The sequence below is a fragment of the Nicotiana tabacum genome, chromosome 1, assembly GCF_000715075.1.
Source record: "Nicotiana tabacum cultivar K326 chromosome 1, ASM71507v2, whole genome shotgun sequence".
Classification (NCBI taxonomy): Eukaryota; Viridiplantae; Streptophyta; class Magnoliopsida; order Solanales; family Solanaceae; genus Nicotiana; species Nicotiana tabacum.
Genome location: NC_134080.1, coordinates 147,860,868 through 147,884,208, shown reverse-complemented (window position 1 = coordinate 147,884,208; position 23,341 = coordinate 147,860,868). Strand labels below are relative to the sequence as shown.

At 38.6% G+C, this 23,341-nt stretch overlaps 1 long non-coding RNA gene across 1 annotated transcript in view; it reads right to left on the bottom strand.

Moving 5' to 3' along the window:
- Window positions 1-21,360, bottom strand: part of LOC142181221 (uncharacterized) — a 37,386-nt gene extending 16,026 nt beyond the window's left edge. The window contains exon 1 of the long non-coding RNA XR_012709742.1: window positions 20,843-21,360. This is a non-coding gene — a long non-coding RNA (uncharacterized LOC142181221). The remainder of the gene's footprint in view (window positions 1-20,842) is intronic.
- Between the last annotated feature and the right edge of the window lie 1,981 nt (window positions 21,361-23,341).

Genomic DNA, 23,341 nt, shown 5'->3' with positions numbered 1-23,341 from the left:
ACGCACCACCACCTGATCAGCTGGTATATGTTGATGATGTTGCCCACAGTGGCCAAGACGATATGATGGGGTGCCCTCAGTGGCTTGATGATATAATGTACACCCATACCTATGCATGGAACGACATTTATACGCACATGCATGACATTATAAATGTTTTAGAATTTATAAAGTTATTCATATTTAAAGACGTGTTTCTATATTCCATGTTTCATCTATGTCATTTACGTACTAATTTTTATGCCTTACATACTCAGTACATTTTTCGTAATGACACCCTATCTCACGGGGCCTGCATTTCATGCATGTAGGTGCAGGTAGGCAAGCTGATGGTCCCTCTTCTTAGGATCCCTAATCAACGAGAGTTGGTGTGCTCCACTTAATATAGTTGTCTATTGCAGCCTTGCCGATTCGCCCAGTGTATTCTACATGTATACGTACATATGCCTTGTTGGCAGGTTTCCTTCATGTATGTTACCTTCGTAATTCAACAAATGTTATACAGGTTCATATCCTAGACGCATGCTTAGGAGTGTTTGATAGATAGGACTCAGGCACCCGTCGCGGCCCATCGGTTTGGGTCGTGACATCCACCTGTAGCAACACCTGTTCCATTTGAGGTAGAAGTGGACACACCTTTCACAGTGACAATCGCAACCACACCTCCTTTCAATTCCAATGCCATACCTTGGGATTACGTTGCCAAAGCTAGGCAAAAGGGAAAAGCAAAAATGGAAGTATCTGATGTCGCACAGGGAATGACCAGAATCAGAAGGATCTATATAACCGAAAATTTTGGAGGATCAAGCAACGAGGTTTCTACCAAGCCACCTGTTACTGAAACGGGACCGGATGATCTTTGGAGGAAAGTATGGGCTAGGGAACATTCTGTCGTCGATCATTTAAATAAGACCTCTGCCCAGATATACATACTGTCACTACTACAAAATTCAGAGGCGCATAAAAATGCTCTGATGAAGGTGTTAAATGAAGCTTATGTGCCAAAAAATATCACCTACGGAGAAATGGCCAACATGGTAGGGCAAGTGCTGGAGAGGAATGCCACACCATCCCAGGCCCACCGTGGCCTGGGTATCTTGGCATTTAGCCTAATTTATTTCTATAGCCATGCTAGACATTTTAGATTTTTTTAGTAATTTTGTTTTAAAGACACATTTTAATTCAAAATAATTGCGTGATTTATCAAGCCGTACTTATTTTGGATATTTTCAAAATTTAATCAACGCATTGCTATTTATTATTCATTATTGTCTTTCATATTTTCTTTCTACAACATTATTATTACTTTTCCTGATAAATCGATGACTGTGATATGTAATTAGACAACGCAACATAAGGATAGTGACTCAAAAGAAGAGGATGAAATATCTGAGGAAATTGTCAGATAGGTTGAGAACTTTGAGAATAAACCTAAGTCCAATCTGGACGAGACTGAAGCAATCAATTTGGGAGATTCTGAAACCATCAAAGAGATTTGCATAAGCATTCACTGATCATTGTCAGAGAAGGAAGAGTACATTCGTTTCCTGATGGAATATGAGGATATCTTTGCATGGTCATATGATGACATGACCTGTCTGACCACATCAATAGTGGCTCACAAATTACCTACCAATCTAATGGTCCGCCAGTAAAGCAGAAACTCAGAATGTTCATACCAGATATGAGCCTAAAAATCAAGGAGGAAGTCACTAAGCAAATCAAAGCTAAAGTCCTCAGGATAGTTGAGTACCCAACTTGGCTAGCCAACATTGTACCAGTTCCAAAGAAAGATGGAAAAGTCAGGGGGTATGTTTATTATTGATATTAAACAGAGCAAGTCCCAAGGACAATTTTTCACTGCCAAATATACATATACTGATCGACAATTGCGCCAATCATGAACTCCAATCCTTTGTAGATTGCTTCGCGGGTTATCACCAGATGTGGATGGATGAAGAAGACACAAAGAAAATATCCTTCAGCACGCCGTAGGGAGTACACTGCTACAAGATGATGTCATTCGGTCTAAAGAATGTTGAGGCTACTTACATGAGAGCCATGACAACCATATTGCATGATATGATACATAAGGAAATAGTGGTGTATGTTGACGAAGTCATCATCAAGTCTAAGAGGGCTGCATATCACATAGCATACTTGAGAAAGTTCTTTGACAGGTTAAGGAGGTACAATCTAAAACTAAACCTCGCAAAATTTGCATTTGGGGTTCCCATAGGAAAGTTGTTGGGATTTATTGTCAGCCACTAAGGAATCGAGTTGGACTCGTCCAAAGTTAAGACTATCTAAGAGTTACCACCACTAAAGAACAAAAAGGACGTGATGAGCTTCCTAGGATGCCTCAACTACATTAGCCGCTTCATAGCACAATCCACACTTATATATGAACCCATCTTCAAAATGTTTGAGGAAAGATGCTGCAACGAGTTGGACCGAAGATTGTCAGAAGGCTTTTGATAAAATCAAGGAATACATGTCCATACCACCAGTCCAAGTCCCGCCAGAACCTGGTAGACCTTTGCTACTCTATCTGTCCATATTAGATGGAGCTTTCGGATGTGTTTTGGGACAAAATGAGGAGATAGGAAGAAAGGAGCAAGCCATATACTACTTGAGTTAGAAGTTCACACCTTATGAAGCACGATACTCTCTGTTGGAACGCACTTGTTGTGCTTTGACCTGGATAGCCCAGAAATTGAGGCATTACTTTTGTGTCTACACCACGTACCTCGTATCCAGGATGGACCCTCTGAAGTATATCTTTCAGAAGCCCATGGAAACCGGGATGTTAGCCAAGTGGAAGATACTGTTAAGCGAGTTCGATATCATCTATGTAACCCAGAAGGCAGTTAAAGGACAAGCATTGGCAGACCATCTTGCTAAAAATCCTATGGGAGGAGAATACGAACCCTTGAAAACATATTTTCCTGATGAAGAAGTATCATTCGTAGAAGAGGACATTGTTAAAGCTTACGACGGTTGGAGAATGTTCTTTGATGGAGATGCAAACTTCAAAGGAGTGGGCATCAGATCAGTTTTGTATCAGAAACAGGTCAACATTACCCTGTATCCGCGAAGCTTAGGTTTCCATGCACCAACAACATGGCATAATACGAAGCTTGTATTATGTGGATCAATCTAGCCATCGGTATGAATATACAAGAGCTGCTGGTAATTGGTGATTCGGATCTTCTGGTACATCAGGTTCAAGGAAAATGGGCTATAAAGAACACCAAGATACCACCATACTTGTATCATGCGCAGGAGTTAATGAAGAGATTCGCAAAGATAGAATTCAAACATGTGCCCAGAATTCAAAATGAGTTCGCATACGCACTAGCCACTTTGTCATCAATGATACAACATTTAGATAAGAATTTCATCGATCCCATCCCGGTGAGGATCCATAATCAACCGGCTTACTGTGCTTATATTGAAGAAGAAACGGAAGGAAAACCTTGGTTCCACGACATCAAGGAATATTTGCCGAAAGGAGAATACTTGGAACAGGCGAATCATACTCAGAAACGCACACTACAGAGGTTGTCCAATCACTTCTTCCAAAGTGGAGGGACCCTATATAGAAAAACTCCTGATCTGGGGTTGTTAAGGTATGTTGACGCAAGGGAAGCTTTCATATTGCTCGGGGAGATACATGCTAGAACTTGTGGACCACATATTAATGGTTTTGTTCTAGCCAAGAAAATACTCAGAGCTAGATATTTTTGGATGACCATAGAAACAGATTACATCTGGTACGTTCAGAAATTCCACCAATGCTAGGTGAATGCAGACATGATGTAGGTACCACTAAATGAGCTCAATGCAACAAGCGTACCTTGGTCTTTTGCTGCATGGGGAATGGATGTCATTGGTCCGATCAAGCCTACTGCTTCAAACAAGCAACAGTTCATTTTAGTGTCTATTGACTACTTTACAAAATAGGTAGAGGCTGCATCCTACAAAGATGTAACCAAGAATGTCGTCACAGATTTTGTCAAGGACCCTATTATTTGCCGATTCAGGGTTCCCGAGTCCATTATCACTGATAATGTCGCCAATCTCAACAGTGATTTGATGAAAGCCATGTGTAAAACATTCAAAATCAAGCACAAGAACTCTACAACATACAGTCCTTAAATGAATGGAGTTGTGGACGCTGCCAACAAAAACATCAAGAAGATACTAAGGAAGATGGTAGAAAACCACACGACAATGGCACGAGAAGTTACCCTTTGCCCTATTAGGGTACCGCACTACGGTCTGCACATCAACTGGGGCAACTCCCTATTTACTTGTTTATGGTACCAAAGCTATCATTCCAGCCGAGGTAGAGATTGCTTCTTTAAGATCATACAGGAAGATGAACTCAGTGATGCAGAATGGATAAGGAGCCTCTATGAGCAATTGGCCCTTATAGACGCAAAAAGAATGAACGCAGTATGTCATGGTCAGCTTTATCAGAATAGAATGACTAGAGCTTTCAACAAAAGGGTCAAACCAAGGCAATTTGCACCAGGACAGTTGGTGTTGAAGAAGATCTTCCCGCATCAAGATGAAGCCAAAGGGAAATTCTCTCCCAACAGGCAAGGTCCTTACATGGTTCACCGGGTGCTAACAGGAGGAGCACTCATACTTGCAAAAATGGATGGAGAAGTTTGGCCGAAACTAATCAATTCAGACGCAGTCAAGAGATACTATGTTTAGATTGTTTACATTCTTTCCTATGATGTAACTAAACCACACTTGACCTGATTCCTGTTTTAGAGGGCATACGTAGGCAACCATGCGGGTTCGGTCATATCTTAATATAATCTTCATTTCCAGTCAAAACCAAAAACTGGAGTAGAATTTTGAGGAGGACCCACAAAATTCCGGAGTAAGTCCAGCCAACACTATCATATGCTGGAAAGTCAGAAATCGGTTAAGAAACTGGGACAGAATTTTGATAAGGATTCGCAAAATCCCAGAGAAGGTTCAACAAGTTTCATCGCATGCAAAACGACCAAAGGATCATTTACCAAACAGGGGCAGATATTGAGGAGGACCCTCAATATTCTAATACAAGAAAGCTGCAATGTCTCTGAAATGTGTTACAGTCATTAGTTCATCTAAAATTACTTGATATTTCACTATGTTTTCTAAAATAACTTTATTTTCATCAATAAGTGCAAAACTCTATTTTTGTGACAGCCAGGTGTTACCTAGGGCAACTCAAATAGGGCTGCTAGACTGGAGCAAAGCAAAGCCAGCAAACAAAGGTACAAACCAACCTCCTCTTACAAAACTTACAATTTTTCTTTGGATGCAGGCGTGGTGAAAATAACAGGAGTATTCGCAAACATACACATATCAAAGTCATTATCAATCAAGTCACCAAACACAAATATATCTTCAGCTAAGAAATATTCTACTCCTATTTGCTACTTTTTCACCGCATAAGGTTAAGCATTGCCTTTTCTTTGCATGAGACTAAGCCTTATCTCAAATCTTTTATGAGGCTAAGCCCTTCCTCCCTTTTTGCACAAGGCTTACGCATTGCCTTCTCTTTGCATGAGACTAAGCCTTGTCTCAAATCTTGCATGAGGCTAAGCCTTGCCTCCCTTTTTGCATAAGGCTAAGCGCTGCCTTCTCCTTGCATGAGACTAAGCCATGTCTCCAATCTTGCATGAGGATAAGCCCTGCCTCCATATTTGCATAGGGCTAAGCATTGCCTTCTATTTGTATGAGACTAAGCCATGTCTCCAATCTTGCATGAGGCTAAGCCTTGCCTCCATATTTTCATAAGTCTAAGCGTTACCTTCTCCTTGCATGAGACTAAGCCCTGCCTCCAATCTTGCATGAGGCTAAGCCCTGCCTCCCTTTTTACATAGGGCTAAGCATTGCCTTCTCTTTGCATGAAACTAAGCCTTGTCTCCAATTTTGCATGAGGCTAAGTCTTGCCTCCATATTTGCATGAGGCTAAGCGTTGCCTTCTCCTTACATGAGACTAAGCCCTATCTCCAATCTTGCATGAGGCTAAGCACTGTCGCCATATTTGCATAAGGCTAAGAGTTGCCTTCGCCTTGCATGAGACAAAGCCTTGTCTCCAATCTTGCATGAGGCTAAGCCCTGCCTGCATATTTGCATAAGGCTAAGCGTTGCCTTCTCCTTGTATGAGACTAACCCCTGTCTCCAATCTTGCATGAGGCTAAGCCCTGCCTCCATATTTGCATAAGGCTAAGCATTGCCTTCTCGTGAGATTAATCTTGGTCACCCTCCACGTAATTGTTCCTCTATTCTAGACTTTACATTATCTTCTTTCCTTAGGGATAAACTCTGCACAAGACTAAGCTCTTTCTTGTTATCACCATTGGTATCATGTCTCATCATTTCACGGGTTCATGTATAGCCAATTTATCAAAAGGCGTCATACTCCGAAGGCATCATCCTCATGGCATGAAGACACCATGCCATGGCCTGAGGATCTCTCAATACTACACATCATTATTCAAAGGCGTCATGGTTCAGAGGCACCATTCTCATGGCCCGATAACATCATTTCATGGCATGCGAATCTCCTATCTCATAATTCATGGCCTATGACATCATAGTCTAAGGACGTCATCTGCACTGTCCAAAGACAATCTTTCATGGTCCAAAGGAAATCTGCATCATGTTTAAATTCCCGCAGTCATTTATATACTTGCATGCATTGTATTTTAAGTTTTGCTGGTAATCCAGGAGGTAAAAGTTCTTCAAATAGGAGCAACCTTCGCTCCGGTTTCCGCTCATACCATTTACACTTTACCATTATAACCGATTCTCATTAATTACCCACCTTACTCTGTGACCATTCAGATATCTGCCCTATAATATATCCGTTATACTCCAGACTCACAATCATAACTCCATCCGGTATTACCCTTCAAAAAAGAGCCTTTTGATGAAACTAGCTACCATTCCTATAACAACTCTATCGGTTTCATATACCGTTGGGTCTAGAACTACACATGGCCTGATTCTTGTAAACCCAGGGATATGTAGGCAACTCAGAGACAAGGGTTCGGCCTCATTTTTTTCAAAAACACCCATTCGGTCAAAATCGGTAACCATTTCTTTACCCAAAAACTCTTTCATCCTTCCCGGGTAAAGAGGGGCAGTTGTTGATACCCAATTTTTCCCTCATATATTTAAAAATGTGCCTACACACTTTCGCAATATTGTACATGCATTTAAAAACATGCACAAGTGTTTTTATAATTTTTCTATAATTATTTTTTAAAAAAGGCCTCAAATCAATTTATTTCTGCATTTTTAATTTTATAAATATTCAATAATTATCCCTCATATTACTTTATGATGATTTAATCATCTAAATTCATCTTTTATGCTCATATAAGTGTTCAAATATTTTTATTGTATTTTTAGAATCACATTTGCCTTTTTAAGATTATAATTGCATTTTGCAATAATATTCCATGTGTGCATAATTACTTTATTTCACAAGAAAATGAATTTTTTTTATTTTTTATAATATCAAATAATTATTTTAAATCATTTTTATGCATGAATAGCATTTTTTCATTTATTAACTATTTTATAAATTATTTATCGAATTAATTGGGTATTTAATAAATAACCCCTTTGACTATATCTAAATTCGGACCCCAGTCCAATTCCAATTCAAACCCCAGCCCATTTAAATCTAACCCAAACCATAACCCAATCTCTATCTAACCCGACCCAAACCTTCTCTAATCGTGGCCGTTGATCTCTGAGATTAACGATCCACAATCCCCCTTTCTTTTTTAAACCCAAACGACCTCCCAAACCTTACCTATTCTCCAAAGATTGCCGCCCTTGAATCCCTCTTCTTCTTCGTTCTCTCTGAAACTATCCCTAACCCTAGCGCCGTCACCCCAAAATTTCCCCAAATCCCTTCGGTTCTTACCCGTTCCAAGGGGTTCCTTTGTGATTTCAGACCCCTGCCAGTCTCTTACCTCTTCTGGTTATTCGATTTTGTTGATTTATGAAAGAATCTTGAAGAGATTCAACTCAGATTTGTCCAAAATCATTTGTGAATCTACCTACGGTCATCTCCGTTTGTGAGTACTATTATCATTGGGTTTATGGCTCAAATATCCGGTTCCAAACGAGATTTTCTTTCATCTCGATCATTCTCTTAAAACCCTAGTCTATTGCTACTTCAATCTGTTCAGATCCTTGTAGATCTGAGATAGTTTTGAGTTTATTTTGTTATTTCTCCTAAAAATATTCTGTGTTTCTTATTATTAACCTATTTTTTTTGTCTTCTCTAAAACTAGGGTTTCACCCCTTTAAATCTCTGAAAATACTTTATTTGTTTAAGTGTTTAACCTTAATTTCATTGTTTGTTCGACTTATTCTCACGACTATGTTCTTCACCCTAGGATTTTGATCTAGGATTTTCTATGAAAATGCTTAGACATTTAAATGCTTTCAACTATGGTTTTGCTCTTTACTATTTCGACCGATTATTTTGAGTTTCATTTTTGTGCCTTTGACATATTCTAGGGTTCTGATTCTCAGACTATTTATCCTGTTATCTTTTGCCCGTTACCTTTAACTCTAGCAATTAAGTTATTAATTGATTTACTTACCTGAATTAGAGTTTGAATTTAGTACCCATATTTTCTTATTTAAATCTTTACTTGTCCTTACCCTATTTATGTATATGTATATTTGGCTTGATTATGTGTCATGATTCCTAATTGATTCTGGAAACTGTTCTTACCTTATTAATCTTGCTCTTAATTATGGATTGATTCTGGATGAGATTTTCCCTTAAATTAAGTGGTACTTGTTTGATTCTGCCCTCTTAATTGATCCCTGACTGATTGCTAATTAATTTTCATACCTTATGTATGTGTGATTGATTCATTACCTTGTGTGACCTACCCTATTGCATGCTATAAAAAACTTTTTGTTCTGATTTTCAAAGACACAGACACTTACTCGAACACTCAGAAAGAAACACACATATACATAGAGAAACACACAAAGTTCTTGCTCTTATCCTCCACAACAATCTTCCTACTCTTTGTTTATTGCACAGTCTAACCGGTTGAAACCCAAGGCTAGATCCTTGGATCTTGATTGCTTTACTTTCCTTTTATTATCTCTTAACTGGTATGTCTCCACCCATGCTATTATGTTTACTTCTATGTGATTAAACTCGTGTGTTTCCTGCTTTCAGCATGTCTACTTCTAGGTGATTACACTTGTGTGTTTCTTGCTTTCAGCATATCTATTTCTATCTAATTAGACCTATGTGCTTCATGTTATTACTCCTGATCAACATGCCTACTTACATGTGATGAGACCTAGAGGATTTCTATTTTCAGTATGTCAGCATGTCTACTTCTACTAACTAGACCTATGTGCTTACTGCTTTCAGCATGTCTACATGTTTGCTTATATGTAAATTAGACCTATGTCTACTTATTTCTCAACTAGCATGTTCTTTTTGTCTTGTCTTAAGTATTCACCCCTAACAGACTTTTGATTAATGATTTCGGGCGTCGACGAACCTCAAGGGAGGAAACTAGATCATGACTTTGTAACCTCGAAACTTCGAGATGGTCTTCTGAGGTGCTTCTATGATGAGAAATTGGACGCTCCGATTTTACCGTATACAGATAGTCCCCGCGTTTCTTAGAGAGGAGCAATAAGAAATGATTATGAGCTTTTAATCTGAGGGCATCATCGTTGTGACATCAGCCTATCAGAGCATTAAATGCCATGCCCAAAAAACCACGTAAGGGTCACCGTCAAACGCGACTATCGAGATGCTCACAAACCGCTACTAGTTCGTCCCTTCCGCTTCCCACACGGCTCCTATAAAGGCACCAATTGTTGGATAACTCTTACTTTCCCAACTACTTCAGATTTGAAAAGCCAAGCCCATCCCTACTTGCATCCTTTCTTCTTACTTTCTTAGAAAATTTCACCATCATCATGGCTAGAACCTCCAAGACGGTTCCTCGGAAAGACGAGGCTGCCTCTTCATCTCGAACATCTATAGGGAAACCCAAAGTGATCCCTACCTTGGGTCAATGTACTCCCACCAAGATTGCTATGTCGAAGGACTTGACCATCGATAACACTTCATCCATACCGGGCTGATGCAAACACATGTCCCGATACATTAGTGTCGTGACCAACATAGGGACGATGAAGACAAACTGTCGATGGAGTGAGGTAGTAGAGGTGGAGATTTCAAGACCTGATGAGAATATAATGGATCATAAGGTTGGCTTCCTTCACATATATACTTACCCGTTCACTTTGGGTCCTGTCGATTCTTCTAAATCCCCTCCCCTAGAGATAGATACGGTTATTCTCGATTTTTGTGACAAATATCAAGTGACGCTTAGTCAAATCTATCCTTCTTTCTAGAGGATAGTCTTGATGCTCCGCCATTTCTCCGATGGGGTCAACGGTGAAACCTTTACCCTTAACTATTTGATTAGGTTGTACAGCCCTTGATTTTATCGAGGTCTGATTAGGCTTCACCACCGATCCAAAAAATCATTTTTCTCGAGGACAGATGAGGAGAAGGATCGGGGGTGGATGAGTAGATTCATCCGGGTGAAGGCCTCGGACATCATGAGTAGATTCTCCGATGGCAGTACTCTTGTTGCAATGTATGGTCCTTTCCGATCTGGAAACCAATTTTTCTTCAGTTTTTCCAACTCTTTGTTTTATTTCCTTAAATGTATCTTCATTGCGATCTAATTCATGATTCACTATTTTGAGGTCTGACAGTGTTTCAGGATCTAGGCATGAAGTCTGCAAGCATATCATGTTATTGAAATCTGCATTTAACAGAACTAAAAAAAGAATAGGAAAAAATGACAAGATTAAGAAAATAGACATTCTTGGACAATGAAATATTAATTTCATTCGATTTTTGATTTTTTGATTTTTTTTATTTGATTTTTATTTCAAATTTCTAAAATAGAAGGGTTTACATCGGAAAGTAAGACAATAAGGTAAAATATCTGGATCACACCCTGAGATAATCTGGACGTAGAAAGGATAGCAAGACTGGCTACCGAGACTCCCGTCTGATGGGGAACCTTCATGCTTGGCGATCATTTTTTGGCTTTTCATCTGTCTCGGCATTGACTGCAATAACCTTCAGTGCCGGATCAAATTCCTCAGCTTCACAAATTATTCCAACTATTGGCCCAATGTTGTGGGCAGGTAACAGATTGTTCATCACATCAGGAGCTTCTTCATCCCGAAAAATGATTCTTTCACCTTCAATCAAATCCTCAACTACCGTTTTGAGGGTCCAACAGTCCTCCATACTGTGTCCCACTGCTCTAGAGTGGTATTCACATATAGCATCAGCTTTTTGTGAGGGGGAATCGGGGTTTGGCCGGTTCGGGGCCACTGGCTGCAATAGATCTAGCCTGATTAGCTTTTGAAACAAGCTTGAATACGATTCACCAATAGGGGTGAACTGATTCTTTCTAAAAGGCTCTCTTGGGCGAGAATTCTACTGGGGAACATCTGGTTGGGGATTATATGGATCTTGGTAAGGATGGGCATTTATGGGAGGTGGAGCTCGGTTTTGTATATGATGTGGTGGCTATGTGTAAGATTGCGCGCTCATCACCGCATAGGGAGGCGGTGCCATGACATAAATGTCATCTTGAAAGGGATAATAGTGTGGTAGGACCATAGGAGGCACATATGACTGGTTGAATGACCTATGGGCCCCCCTCGAGCTTGAAACCATCACGGCTCCTTCTTCTCTCTTGTTTCCATTATCAAATCCTCTAAACCATTTTGAACATCTGGTGATGTGGCTTTAAAAGCAGCATGACTCACGATTCAACCCATTTTTAGCCCATTTTCTATCATCTCCCCAATTTTGATAGCCTTAGCGAATGGCTTACCCATAGCAGACATCATGTTATGGAAGTAGTCAGCCTCTTATGCCTACAGAAAAACCGTGAACATTTCAGTTTCGTCCATTGGAGGCTTTACCCTGGCAGCTTGCTCACGCCATTTGACAGCATATTCGCAGAAGCTTTCCGCAGTTTCCTTTTCAAATTGGACAGGGAGTTTCTGTCGGGAGCGATGTCCACATTTTATTGGAACTAGCGGACAAAATCTCGAGCCATATCGTCCCACATATGGCAATGGGTAATTTCTTGATCTATATACCACTCAGAAGCAATTCCGGAGAGGCTTTCCCCAAAACAGGCCATCAGGAGCTCCTTTTTTTCACCAGCACCCCTCAGCTGGTTATAGTACCATTTTAGGTGAGAGACCGGGTCTCCATGCCCGTTGTACTTTTCAAATTTTGGAATCTTGAAGCCAACTGGCAAGTGGACATGGGGAAACATACATAGGTCAGACTATGCGACACTCTTTTTGCCACTCAGACCTTGCATGCTTTTTAGGCTTTATTCGAGCCTCTTCATCTTATGAGCCATTTCCTCTTGCAAGGGATTTTTAACAACCTTTTCTTGCTCCACCGAGAGATCATATTGCGGAGGTTGAGTGAAAGAGTACGGGGTCACATATGATATTTCTGATTGAAGTTGTGGACCCTGAAAAGTGGACATTGGAGGATCAATATGCGGCCGTGGTAAAGTTGGTTGTGCTCTGGTGCAGACTGGTGCTGCAGAGAACAATATTGGGGCTGCCATGGAAATTGGCACCTGGGGGCGAACCACAGAAGGCATGCCAGGAACATTGGACAGCATTGGAGGGTGCCCGCATGGGATGAGCGGGTTGGGCACAGGGGCGTTGGTAACCTCACTTGACCTGGGGATCAACTCAGGGAACCCAGGGATTGCACTTGGCGGTTCCCTACCATTAGAATAGGCGTCCCACATTTCCAATATGCGGAGACGCAACATCTTATTCTCTTTAGTAGCTGCTGATTCTAGCTGTAGAATAGCCGATGACGGGCTATCCTCAGGACCGATGATTGGTAAATTGCTTGCGGAGGTCATCTGTGCCTTTGGATCTTGTGAATGAGGGGAGGCTAGACTACCAACTAAACTAACCACCAAAACCTGGCTAGTTTTCACATCCAACAACCTTATTAGTTTTGAAACATTTAACATATAGGAAATCGCATGTTGGGGTGCAATGCACCTAACAGTTAAATGCTTCTACCGTGTGTTTGAACGGTTGCATGTTTCATCCCGGCCTTAACTAGCCCTTTTCACTCTGTATTTCTTTTCTTCATTTCTGCCTCTCTTTAATCACTCTTGATTTTTTTTCCATCTCGTTTTTGCCGCTCTTTTTGCACTCTCCTTTTCTCTTTCATTTGTCACTCTTTATTTCTTGGCGCTCCCTTTTTTTTTCTTTTTTTCTTTTTTCTTTTATTCTTTTTTTCACTCATTTTTTTTTTTGATTATTTTTCTCTCAGTTTATTTCTGACTATGATCGAATCCGTTGGGGATTGCCTACTTGTCATGACGCCGCATGAATCAGATCTTGCATAGTTGGGAAAGATCGAAAATGGAGTAAATAAATTAACTTTTTTTTGTTGAAATTTTTGAAAGAAATGCTTTAAAAGAAGAAAGGAAATAGTTTTGATTTTTTTTATTTTTATTTTTGTTTTATTATTAAAAGAAAGACTTCTAAAAATTCATTTGCTTTTGATTTGAACTTTGGGAATTTTAAAAGTAAAAAGAAAATATTTTTGTTTGAATTTTCTATTGTTTTCTCTTTTTCTAAAGAAGAAAGAAAATATTTTTGGATTTTTGAAATTTTATTTTTAATTTATGAAGAAATGCTTCTAAAGAAAAAGAAAATATTTTTGAACCTTGAATTGTTTTTTCAATTTTTGAAAGAAAAATGAAATTATTTTTTTGGATTTTGAGAAGAAATTAAATGCAAATATTTTTATATATTATTTTTAAAAAATTGGGGTCTAAAAGAAAGACTTTCTAAAGAAGAAAATAATGAAAAATATTTTTGGATTTTTTTATTAAAATTATGGCCAGAAGGGATGAGGTGTGCCTACGTGTCTCACATCCGGTGAGAATTAGACCAGCGTAGTTCGATCATTTTTGATGGAACAGGGAAACATGACTTTTGAAAACATTGTCTTTTTTTTTTTTTTGAATTTGGGGAGAGTTTCAGAAATTTCAAATACCTACCTCTCACTCTTGATTTTTTTCCCTTTGATTTTCTTTTGTTTTTCTTTATTTTTTTCATTTTCTTTCCCTATTCTAGAAGCCAGTCAACATGCAAGCCAAAACAGATGGATACGCAAGTAGCACGTAAGATGTATAAGGATGGTCTTTTAATTTGGGTACACCTATCCTAGACGGACCCAACCCCTGTGTTGAGTCCCTAAAGTCAAATGCACGTGATTCAAACAAATGTTCCTACTAGGGTTCCGGCATGAGGCTATGTTATTCTAGGTTTAAAACCTGGGTGTATTGTTCTAGACCTGGCTTACCCTAGCGGACAGCTCGAGCCGGGGGGGAAGGGGGGCAGCGTACCAGGAATATAGAAGCTTTACCGGCTTTACAACTTGTCCAAACCTCGTTCTAAAATTGGGATATGGTTCTAACAGAGAAGAAGTCACACGAAGTGCACACTTCCAGATGATTTAGATGACTCGGAGAGAAAAGGGTTTCGTAACAATTTATACACAGTCTAAACAATATTAAAGCGGTAAAAAGCGTCATTTAGCACATTAGGCTCAACATGTAAAATCAGATAAAAAGAAGCCAACTATAACAGTTATTCTAAGCTCGAATTCTTGAACCCTGAACCAAAGTTTTGGGTTTTGATCCCCAGCAGAGTCGCCAGGCTGTCACACCTTCTTTTTACCACCCGAAGGGGTATAAGGGAGTTTTTCCAATTAAAGTGACATTATTCGAAATGGGATTATTTATTCAATTTAGAGTCGTCACTTGGAATAATTTAATTGGTGTTCCAAGTCACCAATTTATTTTAAATCCCAAGTCGAGGAAATTCGACTTTCATTTTAAAGTCTGCAGACCAGAAATTCTAAGTAAGGAATTCTGTTAACCCGGGAGAAGGGGTTAGGCATTCCTAGGTTCTATGGTTCTAGCACGGTCGCTTAAACTATTAAAATTGGCCTATTATCCGATTTATTACATGTCCAAAGTTGTCTCCCAAGTATAACACACTCTTTTGGCAGTACTCTTGTTGCAATGTATGGTCCTTTCCGATCTGGAAACCAATTTTTCTTCAGTTTTTCCAACTCTTTGTTTTATTTCCTTAAATGTATCTTCATTGCGATCTAATTCTTGATTCACTATTTTGAGGTCTGACAGTGTTTCAGGATCTGGGCATGAAGTCCGCAAGCATATCATGTTATTGAAATCTGCATTTAACAGAACTAAAAAAAGAATAGGAAAAAATGACAAGATTAAGAAAATAGACATTCTTGGACAATGAAATATTAATTTCATTCGATTTTTGATTTTTTGATTTTTTTTATTTGATTTTTATTTCAAATTTCTAAAATAGAAGGGTTTACATCGGAAAGTAAGACAATAAGGTAAAATATCTGGATCACACCCTGAGATAATCCGGAAGTAGAAAGGATAGCAAGACTGGCTACCGAGACTCCCGTCTGATGGGGAACCTTCATGCTTGGCGATCATTTTTTGGCTTTTCATCTGTCTCGGCATTGACTGCAATAACCTTCAGTGCCGGATCAAATTCCTCAGCTTTACAAATTATTCCAACTATTGGCCCGATGTTGTGGGCAGGTAACAGATTGTTCATCACATCAGGAGCTTCTTCATCCCGAAAAATGATTCTTTCACCTTCAATCAAATCCTCAACTACCGTTTTGAGGGTCCAACAGTCCTCCATACTGTGTCCCACTGCTCTAGAGTGGTATTCACATATAGCATCAGCTTTTTGTGAGGGGGAATCGGGGTTTGGCCGGTTCGGGGCCACTGGCTGCAATAGATCTATCCTGATTAGCTTTTGAAACAAGCTTGAATACGATTCACCAATAGGGGTGAACTGATTCTTTCTAAAAGGCTCTCTTGGGCGAGAATTCTACTGGGGAACATCTGGTTGGGGATTATATGGATCTTGGTAAGGATGGGCATTTATGGGAGGTGGAGCTCGGTTTTGTATATGATGTGGTGGCTATGTGTAAGATTGCGCGCTCATCACCGCATAGGGAGGCGGTGCCATGACATAAATGTCATCTTGAAAGGGATAATAGTGTGGTAGGACCATAGGAGGCACATATGACTGGTTGAATGACCTATGGGCCCCCCTCGAGCTTGAAACCATCACGGCTCCTTCTTCTCTCTTGTTTCCATTATCAAATCCTCTAAACCATTTTGAACATCTGGTGATGTGGCTTTAAAAGCAGCATGACTCACGATTCAACCCATTTTTAGCCCATTTTCTATCATCTCCCCAATTTTGATAGCCTTAGCGAATGGCTTACCCATAGCAGACATCATGTTATGGAAGTAGTCAGCCTCTTATGCCTACAGAAAAACCGTGAACATTTCAGTTTCGTCCATTGGAGGCTTTACCCTGGCAGCTTGCTCACGCCATTTGACAGCATATTCGCAGAAGCTTTCCGCAGTTTCCTTTTCAAATTGGACAGGGTGTTTCTGTCGGGAGCGATGTCCACATTTTATTGGAACTGGCGGACAAAATCTCGAGCCATATCGTCCCACATATGGCAATGGGTAATTTCTTGATCTATATACCACTCAGAAGTAATTCCGGAGAGGCTTTCCCCAAAACAGGCCATCAGGAGCTCCTTTTTTTCACCAGCACCCCTCAGCTGGTTATAGTACCATTTTAGGTGAGAGACCGGGTCTCCATGCCCGTTGTACTTTTCAAATTTTGGAATCTTGAAGCCAACTGGCAAGTGGACATGGGGAAACATACATAGGTCAGACTATGCGACACTCTTTTTGCCACTCAGACCTTGCATGCTTTTTAGGCTTTATTCGAGCCTCTTCATCTTATGAGCCATTTCCTCTTGCAAGGGATTTTTAACAACCTTTTCTTGCTCCACCGAGAGATCATATTGCGGAGGTTGAGTGAAAGAGTACGGGGTCACATATGATATTTCTGATTGAAGTTGTGGACCCTGAAAAGTGGACATTGGAGGATCAATATGCGGCCGTGGTAAAGTTGGTTGTGCTCTGGTGCAGACTGGTGCTGCAGAGAACAATATTGGGGGTTCCATGGAAATTGGCACCTGGGGGCGAACCACAGAAGGCATGCCAGGAACATTGGACAGCATTGGAGGGTGCCCGCATGGGATGAGCGGGTTGGGCACAGGGGCGTTGGTAACCTCACTTGACCTGGGGATCAACTAAGGGAACCCAGGGATTGCACTTGGCGGTTCCCTACCATTAGAATAGGCGTCCCACATTTCCAATATGCGGAGACGCAACATCTTATTCTCTTTAGCAGCTGCTGATTCTAGCTGCAGAATAGCCGATGACGGGCTATCCTCAGGACCGATGATTGGTAGATTGCTTGCGGAGGTCATCTGTGCCTTTGGATCTTCTGAATGAGGGGAGGCTAGACTACCAACTAAACTAACCACCAAAACCTGGCTAGTTTTCACATCCAACAACCTTATTAGTTTTGAAACATTTAACATATAGGAAATCGCATGTTGGGATGCAATGCACCTAACAGTTAAATGCTTCTACCGTGTGTTTGAACGGTTGCATGTTTCATCCCGGCCTTAACTAGCCCTTTTCACTCTGTATTTCTTTTCTTCATTCCTGCCTCTCTTTAATCACTCTTGATTTTTTTTTCATCTCGTTTTTGCCGCCCTTTTTGCACTCTCCTTTTCTCTTTCATTTGTCACTCTTTATTTCTTGGCGCTCCCTTTTTTTTTCTTTTTTTCTTTTTTCTTTTATTCTTTTTTTCACTCATTTTTTTTTAGATTATTTTTCTCTCAGTTTATTTCTGACTATGATCGAATCCGTTGGGGATTGCCTACTTGTCATGACGCCGCATGAATCAGATCTTGCATAGTTGGGGAAGATCGAAAATGGAGTAAATAAATTAACTTTTTTTTGTTGAAATTTTTGAAAGAAATGCTTTAAAAGAAGAAAGGAAATAGTTTTGATTTTTTAATTTTTATTTTTGTTTTATTATTAAAAGAAAGACTTCTAAAAATTCATTTGCTTTTGATTTGAACTTTGGGAATTTTAAAAGTAAAAAGAAATTATTTTTGTTTGAATTTTCAATTGTTTTCTCTTTTTCTAAAGAAGAAAGAAAATATTTTTGGATTTTTGAAATTTTATTTTGAATTTATGAAGAAATGCTTCTAAAGAAAAAGAAAATATTTTTGAACCTTGAATTGTTTTTTCAATTTTTGAAAGAAAAATGAAATTATTTTTTTGGATTTTGAGAAGAAATTAAATGAAAATATTTTTGTATATTATTTTTAAAAAATTGGGGTCTAAAAGAAAGACTTTCTAAAGAAGAAAATAATGAAAAATATTTTTGGATTTTTTTATTAAAATTATGGCCAGAAGGGATGAGGTGTGCCTATGTGTCTCACATCCGGTGAGAATTAGACCCGCATAGTTCGATCATTTTTTATGGAACAGGGAAACATGACTTTTGAAAACATTGTCTTTTTTTTTGAATTTGGGGAGAGTTTCAGAAATTTCAAATACCTACCTCTCACTCTTGATTTTTTTCCCTTTGATTTTCTTTTGTTTTTCTTTATTTTTTTCATTTTCTTTCCCTATTCTAGAAGCCAGTCAACATGCAAGCCAAAACAGATGGATACGCAAGTAGCACGTAAGATGTATAAGGATGGTCTTTTAATTTGGGTACACCTATCCTAGACGGACCCAACCCCTGTGTTGAGTCCCCAAAGTCAAATGCACGTGATTCAAACAAATGTTCCTACTAGGGTTCCGGCATGAGGCTATGTTATTCTAGGTTTAAAACCAGGGTGTATTGTTCTAGACCTGGCTTACCCTAGCGGACAGCTCGAGCCGGGGGGGAAGGGGGGCAGCGTACCAGGAATATAGAAGCTTCACCGGCTTTACAACTTGTCCAAACCTCGTTCTAAAATTGGGATATGGTTCTAACAGAAAAGAAGTCACACGAAGTGCACACTTCCAGATGATTTAGATGACTCGGAGAGAAAAGGGTTTCGTAACAATTTATACACAGTCTAAACAATATCAAAGCGGTAAAAAGCATCATTTAGCACATTAGGCTCAACATGTAAAATCAGATAAAAAGAAGCCAACTATAACAGTTATTCTAAGCTCAAATTCTTGAACCCTGAACCAAAGTTTTGGGTTTTGATCCCCAGCAGAGTCGCCAGGCTGTCACACCTTCTTTTTACCACCCGAAGGGGTATAAGGGAGTTTTTCCAATTAAAGTGACATTATTCGAAATGGGATTATTTATTCAATTTAGAGTCGTCACTTGGAATAATTTAATTGGTGTTCCAAGTCACCAATTTATTTTAAATCCCAAGTCGAGGAAATTCGACTTTCATTTTAAAGTCTGCAGACCAGAAATTCTAAGTAAGGAATTCTGTTAACCCGGGAGAAGGGGTTTGGCATTCCTAGGTTCTGTGGTTCTAGCACGGTCGCTTAAACTATTGAAATTGGCCTATTATCCGATTTATTGCATGTTTTAGCCTATGGTGCATTTTTAGCTTATTAACTGCTTTTAGTTATTTTTAAAACGCTTTTAGGAAGATTCAACGTTATTTAAAACATGCCTTGAACTACGCCACATGAAATGCATCCGCGGTTCGTGACACGTTCTATTTAACATTGTTAAGAATCGAAATTGGGTCACATGAAATGTACACCCAAAATTAGTAATTAAAAGAATCAATTTAAAGAACGAGTTTTTTAAATTGATTGATGTCACACCTCAATTTTTTAAAGAGTTAACTAGTTTTATGAGGGCCATGGGCTTAGGGATTTTATTTGGCATGGCACAGCTCAATTGATTTCAAAGAGTTTTATTATTCGAAGTTGTTATGATCGAGTTACATGAAATGCACACCCGAATTTGGAAATTATGTATCACAACTATGCCACGGGAACAGTACCCATAGCCATGAAGATTCATTTAATCGCGCCTCAAAAAAGCTACGATGTTGGTTAATTATTTATCCTAAATTTGGGATCACATGGAGAAGTTTGAATGTTATGGAATAATGTAAACATGGTGTAAGGTTAAATATTAGAAATTGGGGAATCGATTAATTCACCAAGCCATTTAGAAGAAAATTCACGAGTTGATTAAAAATGAGCAATTGGGATAAAAGGGGAAAACCTCAACGTAGTATAATCTCACATCTTTGGATGTACTGCCCACTCATGAATGACAACAAATACAATTAGGACCCGATAATTGCTAGGAATGACTACTTTCTAAATAGTCTTTGAGTAGCCCCATTCGGATAAACCACGACCCAAATCATAGTTAAAAAAAGTGACTACTTTCTAAATAGTTCATGAATTTCCAGCCAATAAACTTAATATTCACATTTGACCGCTAAAATTAAATGAGTACTACACAATCAAAAATTTCCACTAGAACTACAGATTCAAAAAGATATAACCACTATGTCCATGCCTATTTCAATTTTCAATTTGTCTAGCACGCATTTCTCCTTCCATTTACAATTTGAAATTCCTAGAACTCTTATACCAAAAGCAAAAGCAATGACCAGATTCAATTCAAGCAGTAAAAGAAATATCACAACAAGATTTCCAATCCAATGCATTTCATCACAATCTTCAATCAACAAACAAAGAACAAGACAAGAAAAATCGAGGCAGTAGATGTTTACCTCACATACATAACAGGAGAGGGTAGAAGACCAAATAAAGGTCCAAAACTTTAAGATGAAGCTCAACAACTCACATGGAGAAAAGCAGCAGCACCTTCGGATTTCACAGCCCTTCATATTGAATCTCAAAATTCGATCTCGAACAGAGAAAATCAAATACCATTCGGCATCACCAACTTCATACTGAAACCCGAAATCAAATAAGAAGGAAAGCCGAATTTTTTTTCTGATTTTAAAATAGAAAGAAATTTAGGCTAAGAAGAACTTGATGATTTTTCTTTTTGTCCGAACCCCCATTTTCTCATTTTCAGCTTCATTTTCTTTCTTTCTTTTTTTGTTCTCTTCACTGTTTTTGAGAGGTGGGTACGACTTTGAGAGGTGAAGAAGTTGCTAGTTCTTCAGAGAGGAGGAAGTTGAAGAACATGGGCGTCGTTGCTCGCTCCTTTCAGAGAATGGGATCTCTAATTGTCTTTTCCTAGGTCTATCTCCTCTGAAAAATGGGGAATGCTCTGATTTATGTCTCTATCTTTAGTTCTTTTAGGAAATGGGTCTTAAGTAGTGGGAATTTGGGCTGGTTTGGGTCAGGTTATGGGCTGGTCAGTGGATTTGGGCAGATTTGGGTGTAGGATTTGGCCCAAATTCAAATTAAACTCTTTTTCCCAATTTTCTTTCTTATTTTCCTTTTTCTTTTCTTTTCTTTAATTAATTATCCTAAAATTAAAATCCTAGATTATCTAAAAATGTGAAATTAAACTAATTAACTAATTATAAAAATTATAAAACTACTTAATCTTCAATTAAAAAGAGAAGAAAAAAATCAATAAAAGGAAACAGTGTACGAATAAAGCATTTTTTTATGATTTTCAATATTTGTAAACACAAGTAACTACCTATTAATCCTAAAAATTTAAAAATAAAGTCTAAATGCCATGCGTGATATTTTTGGTATTTTTCATGATTTAAATAAAACTTAAACATGCATAAAAATGCAAACAATTAAATAAAATTCTACAAAAATTCCTAAATTGGCAAATAATTAACAAAAATCTATTTTCTTGGGATTTTATAGGAGTATTTGGTATAGGGCAAAAATCACACGCTCACAATATTAATGTTAGTCATGTGATTTAGTACGAAAAAGATTATATGTCAAATCTTAGTACATAAAGGAAGTATTCCTTCCATCTAAACTCAAAAAAAAAGACTGGATTTAGGATACAAGTCAAAGAATCTAATTTTCTGTGTGATTTTTTTCTGATATATAAGAAAAAAAGTTTTATTAATCAAAAGTAGCCTAAGCTTGTGCCCTGAAATTATAACAGGCGAAAATTCAGTTCCTACCTAGACTAGGTGAGGTAATAAGAAATCTTGTATGCTATCTACATCATATACAATAGCATTTTACACTGATATGTCAATAGAGAAACACTAAATTTTAGCTGGTTTACGTCCTCCTTCTCACTCTAAAAACATTTCTGATTCTTTCCCTTCCAAAATTACTCTGCATACACAAGCAAATATTATCTCCTTTTTTTAAGTTTTAACATGAATCATGTAAATAAATATGTAAAGGACATAGAAGAAACATGAGTAAATGACTCAACCTGTAAGTCTGGATAACTCCGTAAATCATGAAATATTTATAATGTCATGCATATGCGTGTAAATATTATGTAATGCATAGGTTTGTACGTACATAATATCATTAAGCCTTTGAGGGCATCCCATCATATCATCTCAGCCACTGTGGGCAAAATCATCAATGTATACCAGCTGATCAGGTGGTGGTGCGTATATAATGCCGTAATCTTTTCCCATATCCCATATACATATATATACACATATACGCGTATATAACACCGTCTGAGTCATATTTCAGCCACTGTGGGCAATATCTTCATCGTATACCAGCTGATCAGGTGGTGGTGCGTATATAACGACGTAACATTTTTCCATATCCCATATACTTATATATACATATATACACGTATATAACGCCATCTGGGTCATATTTCAGCCACTGTGGGCAACATCATCATCGTATACCAGCTGATCAGGTGGTGGTGCGTATATAATGCCATAACCTTTTCCCATATCCCATATACATATATATACATATATACGCGTATATAACGTCGTCTGAGTCATATTTCAGCCACTGTGGGTAACATCATCAGCGTATACCAGTTGATCGGGTGGTGCTGCGTATATAATGTCGTAACCTTTTCCCATATCCCATATAAATATATATACATATATACGCGTATATAACATCGTCTGAGTCATATTTCAGCCACTGTGGGTAACATCATCAGCGTATACCAGTTGATCAGGTGGTGCTGCGTATATAACGCCGTAACCTTTTCCCATATCCCATATACATATATACGCGTATATAACGCCATCTTGGTCATAGGTGTTTAACCAAAAATCTGAGTCCTTGGTCAAAGCTAAAAGAAAAATTCGGGTTACTGATAATCAGGAGAAAAAAAATAAAAT